Below are 6,058 nucleotides of genomic sequence, written 5' to 3' on the forward strand. Positions count from 1 at the left end.
ATATTCTAGCAACTGCTGACACACTGAGAAAAATAGTCAGGTTTCGCCCCAGGAAATGCCCAGGGCCCAGAACACTCTCACAATTCTTTTTCTCCTTACATCTTGAAAAGTTCTAAATTTACTTTTAAAATATTTGCAGACTTCATTGGCTGAAATATTTTCTCACAACTGCATCTTTTTTCAGTACTGAGAAAAAAAATGTTTTCTGAAGGTTTAACTTCTTTGCCATAGAAAAAGAAAGGTTTTCATCCCTCAAACACTAAGGTTGATTCTGGAGGAACACTAAGTGGTATGCTTTATTTTGCTTTCAGAGGCAGATGGCAAAATTGGTGAAAGGATAGACAATGAAAGGGTGTCAGAATACACACATAAAGATTGCATATGGTACACTGCAAAGCTTGCTTAATTTGAGTATACTGAGATCGGACATTACATATATGAAAACAATAGTTCAAAGACATTCTCTTTACAATTCTTTTGTGTGATATCCCTGCAAGTATATTGGTGTCTTGGTTTGAAAGACAAGTGTCTGCTAAGGAGGGCAGGAGCCTCCTTTGGAATGGAAAATATGACCCCTTCCCTTCCAAATTATTCTAATTTTGAAATAAGAGGCTTTTAGGCAAACATATGAGAAAAGAGATAACAGTTCTAACAGTTCTAGACAGTTCTAAAAGGGGTTCTTTAGTGGTGTGTGCACTAGTATGTATAATGTATAATGTGGCAAACAAACAAGGGGTAATAACAAACAAGAACAGGAGACCCATTGAACAGTCTCTTCCTGCTATTTCAACACCTGCCCCTTTGGTGCAGTTACAGTTACAGCCAGCAGGGGCGCTGGTGGCTCCCAGTGTGCAAGGCAGGTGCGATGAGTTCTCCGCGGCTGCAGGGGGCGCTGTGGCACGGGCCGGTCATTTGTCTCCAGGTGGATGATGGTGGACACAGCCGGCAGAAAGAGATGAAGGAGGGCTCTCCTTTACGAAGCCCCAGAGACAGCCAGTCCCAGTGCCCCCTTTGAATAGCAAAAGGAGCTGTAGCAGGAACCTCAGAAGAAGCAAGTGGAAGAGCAGGACCTCCTGGCAGAGGGTGAAAAGCTACACTGTAGCACAAACCCAGAGCAATGGTGGAGGTGCGGTGAGGGTCAGGCTCCTGAAAGCGGTAGAGGAAAAAAACATCTCTAACACCTCTCCGAGATCTTCTCACCGGCACTGGCTGGTCCTTCGGATCCATGCTGTGCGGAGGGTGCGGGCAGCCCCCCGGCGGGAAACGAGGGCCGTCCCGGATCCTGGTGGAGCACGCACTGGCTCTGGGCTTCCCGACAGCAGAGCAGCAAAAGAACCCAGCTGCCAAGCTCAGTCACAGTGCCGGGGAAAAAAAAAAAAAAAAAAAAAAAAAAAAAAAAAAAAAAAAAAAAAGAGCAGAAGCCACAGAAACAGCAGGGTCTCTGATCAGGGGTACCGGCCGCGTGTGTGTCGCTGAGCCACCTCCCCGAAGACAGACTGGCTCTCGCCCCGCCTCCAACTGCCCGTGGAAAGCGCGGCTCAGCTCCCCTGCACTCCCCTTCCTCACGACCGCCCCGCAGCCACGGAGGATGGGGGTGGGACAGGCACAGCCACCGCCCTTGGGCACAACACAAAACAGATCAAAGACCTCAAAAATGGGATGGGATAATAAACCATCCCCAAGATCACTGGAAAAAAAGACACTGGAAGCTATGTGCAACTCGGCCATTTTCTTCTATCATCCGCTTGCTGTTCACATCTTGTTTCAGAAACAGCTGCAGGTGGTAAGTGTCCTGTGAAAAGTGATCATGCTTCCTTCAAGTTGTAACTATTGTGGAAAACAGAATTTAGAATACTCTATTATGATTAAACATTGAATAAAGTTCCTTGTTAAGCTCACTGTTATATTGTTAAGTTTGCCGCTATGTAACTAGTGTTTGTAACCTATTGAGTTTTACATGTTCTCCCGTAGTTCCTGCACCCTTCTCCGGTTAGAATTCTTTGTAGCCAGCTTGTTAAAGTTCTCGATGTTAGATATGTAACCAGTTTGTTAAAGTTCTTAAAGTTTGTTATATAGCCGGTTTGTTAAAGCTCTTGATGCTTGTAACCCCTCAAGTCTCTTAGCAAATGTTTCACCCGGAAGTCCCTGTACCCTGCCCCCAGCTCCTACTTCCTACTTCCCCTATATCAAGTAAGGCACCCCCACTGCTCCCTTAGAGACTTGCACAAATCTGCATATTCAAATGAAGGAGCTCCAATACCGAACAACCACCCCTAACAGCGAGCCAATGTGAGATAAAGACCCAAAACTTATTGCCCTAAGCCAAGAACACATAAAGGAATTCCAGGCCCATGTCTCAGCTGGTCACCATGACTTGACAGTAAAAAAGAAGAGTAAAGGCCCTGGGTGCCCTAAGGGCAAAGAGAGGACTTAGGCTTTTAGCCTGACCCCTTCCTGCTCGGAGTCTTCCCAGAGACTCCTGCGAGGACGGAAGGCCCAGCTCTGCCTGCTTGTCAGACAGAACTGAAGATTTCTCCTCCAGCGCATGGTCTCGGGAGCAGCAGTGGTGTGCGCACACCCCTAAGCCCCCCATCCCTGGCTGTTTTCAATAAAGGCCATTTAAAGAGGAGAAGAAGGTCTCCTGGCCCTATTTATAACAACTATGATTTCAAGGGAATCAGTGGCCAGTATGATAAGCAGCCTATACTATTTCATGTTTAAGAATGTACACACAGAGTCAGACATCATCAGCAAACATTTTTATTTTTTCCAAAGCTTCTGAAGCAGATTGATTTTGCAAAGCTTCTCTTTTGTTCCTGCACCTTGTTGCTTGGCCATCATTTGTGCCAAATCTGCCTTTTAATTCATTTTACTGCAGCCTTTTGCAGAAGGTCATTTATTCAGTAATCACTTGTCTGTTCAAAAGCTTATTACTCCATGTTTGTCAGAAAGAGGAAATACTACTACATTTGAATGCTGAATGGGTTGCAAACTACTTTCCAGGTGAGGGATATGAAAAATTTCAGAAGCTTTACTTATTGCCAGTTAAATGAAAACAGCTAAATGAACCTACACATTCAGGGTTAAAAACAGGCAAAAGGATGCAAACCCATACAGTTTACAGTTCTTACAACTTTCATTCTAAAGCAAATACATTTCATAATATATTACGGCTGCACTAATTTCTTCGTTGACTACTAATGCCCTCTACTGGTGCTTCACACACATACTCTGACTTTTTGGATTGTTAAAAACTGCTCAGGATTCATTTTCTGTTCCTTTCCAGAGAATGGAAAATAATTCAGCCATAATTGAGTTTTTCTATGTTTCACACCCACCAAACACATATCTGCAGGAAAGGAGCTTTTTTCTGGGGTTTTATCACCAAGATACACTCGGTAAGTGCTGTTTGCTTTTCCAAATTCACAGCTGCCATGGGAATTACTGACTACAAAGAACTCATGCACTGACAACCTTTTTTAAAACCTTTTTAAAACCCTTGTCAATATTCAAAAGGAGAAGCATTCAGATTTTCATTAAAAATGACATGGAACCAGCAGGATCATTAAAAATAAAGAGTTGTTTATAGCTAATGGTCTCATGAAGACTTTTATGACATCTGGTCTTGAGCCGAGCCCAGGAGGCCCAAGAGGCTTCATCTTAGTCCAAGAAGCCAGTACTATCAGTTTGTGTGGCATTTGCTTTGATTTGTTCACATGTTCTGAAAATTTATGCTATATAATCATACAATTCTCTTGCTGCTGCATCTAATCTTTTGCCTGAGAGATAGTTTAATGAAAAAAAAAAAAAAAAAATGAAAATGCTTGCTCTCCCAGCTTCCAAAGGAAATGAAGCACACACAGTCATGTAATTTTTGGGTCCTCAGACCCGTATCTCCCAGAAGCCTTTGAAGCCAACTGATCAATTTTCAATTTGACACAGAGACAGAGGCTCAAGGACCTCAATTCTCTCCAAAGACTGTAAGTAGCAGAAAGTGGGCTCCCAAAGAAAGAGAGCAGCCTCCCACCAATTCATGCATTTGAATGGAAAATCAGCAGCCACAGGCTGGCTGGCCAGGCAACATGCCTGTGCCACAGAGTGACTGTGTCTCATATTGGGAAGATGGGAACGCTGTCAGCCAGGGAGCAGAATAGTACACAAATCACAGAAAAATAGGAAGCCATACTCCTCTAGTTGTGTGCCCCATTAAAAAAATGTGCTTTAAGACTACTGCCAGTTACCTAGTAAAAGCTACTGTTTAACCTAGACATGAACCTTCCTTACCTGTATTTGCTTATAGATGAAACTGTCTCCTCCACGTGATCATCACTTCTTCTCTCCCTGGAAGAGCCATTCTCTCTGATCTGGCAGCTGAGCTGCCCATGTGAGTGCTTTCCAAGCTTTCTCATGGGAAATGGTCAAAGCCAGGTCAAATCCTTTAAAATAGTTGGTCTTTGCTGATTTTGCTGAGTTTGTTCAGATTAAACTCAGTCCAACATGAATATTTACCTGTATGTTCCAGCTAGACATGTTCTAAAACACCAAAGTCTCATGAACAGGGCAAGCCATCTTATCTACTCATGATGGCAGGATGGGAGCTGGACCCAGGCTGAGGAAAACACTGAATGAGGCCAAACATAGAGTCTTGCTGTATGCTGACATGGGAATGACATTGATATGGGAAATGAGGCACTGTGTGCAGTACCAGCTGGAGAGAACAATTAAACTCTTCAGTGGGAGCAGCCACTGAAATGTTTCACTGTGGGGTTCTGAGCTGTAGGATCCACACTAGAGACACCAAAACAACATCAAATATTCAGAGACTGTTTTGAACAATGTGTCTGCAATAGCTAAGCTGAATAGCAATCTCTGCAATCCACTGCAATGCAGAGAAGTGCAGACACATCCAGTGGTGGAATCCTCACTGTCACTACTTCAAATTATTAGGCCCACAGTCTGAAAAGATATTCAGCACTATTCAGCAGCATATTAGAACTTTAGACAAAGCTCTTTCCAAATATTAGCCCACAGATTTGGCCTGAATAAGACAATGGAAACAATTACTAACACTCAGATCTGCCTCCATCCAGGTATCATTTACAGTAGAATAGTGGTGTAGGAAGGGGAGGGGGGGTGTGGGGTTAGGCAGTGGAACTAGACAAAAATCCATTGAGCTATATGGCTGCATTTTCTGTGAAGATATTATAATGTGAATCTTTAAATGGGCCACTCCACTAGAAGCAAATGTCTCTTTAAGGAAGTAAGAATATTTTCCTGTTATATGAAAGAGAGAAGATACACAAATAATGGAAGTAAGTATTACAAATTACAGGGTGTGGATATGTATAAATAAATACATCTGTATCTTTAAAATTTCTTTCTGCACACTGCAGGTAACCTGGCAGAGAAGGCATATATCTACAGAGCTCAAAATGTCTTTTATAGGAACACATTTCTTTAGATAATTCTTTTTCTATGTAGAAGCCTAATTACTCAGTGGTTATTGGACAAGGAAAATAGAGTTCCATTTAAATTTAGAACTGGAATTCAAGCCAAATTCCAGGAGAGGAAAAGAATAATTTTACAGGTGAAGACTTGCAATCTAACTGCACAGTTAGGTATTACAAATGTTCCAGAAGAGGAGAGAAAAGCACAATCTTATGATTTAAGTCACCAAAATGAGAATTAAGAAATCTAAACCTGTCTTCAGACAAGACAGATCTGTCACAGTTGTGGAGAGACATTACACAGCTCTATGAGAAAATGTATTCTTAAACTAACATACACCTAATTTAGGTGTGACCAACGACTAATACAAGGCAATATTTTTTACAAAAGCTGGGCATCCAGAATGACATATCATACAAATGAAGTTTCTAGCAATGTAACTACCACTAATATTAGCATAACCAGACAATTCTTGCAGTCAAAGCCAAGTAGGGTGGTTATATACGAGTTGGTAAAAATAAACCCTTATGGATAATCCTTTCAGAAACTCTAACCCGTTTTTAAGCCAGAGCTCTTTTAGAAAGGTGGTCAACTTTTTCAGTTATTAAAG

General features: G+C 42.2%; 1 long non-coding RNA gene across 1 annotated transcript; it reads left to right on the forward strand.

Annotated features, from left to right (window-relative positions):
• The first annotated feature begins 928 nt into the window (after positions 1-928).
• Positions 929-4,528, forward strand: LOC310906144. The gene is made up of 3 exons (XR_014589359.1): positions 929-1,783; positions 3,287-3,398; positions 4,301-4,528. It is a non-coding gene; the product is annotated as an uncharacterized lncRNA (long non-coding RNA).
• The last annotated feature ends 1,530 nt before the right edge of the window (positions 4,529-6,058 follow it).

This window comes from Zosterops lateralis (genome assembly GCF_965231275.1).
Source record: "Zosterops lateralis genome assembly, chromosome: 2".
Lineage (NCBI taxonomy): Eukaryota > Metazoa > Chordata > Aves > Passeriformes > Zosteropidae > Zosterops > Zosterops lateralis.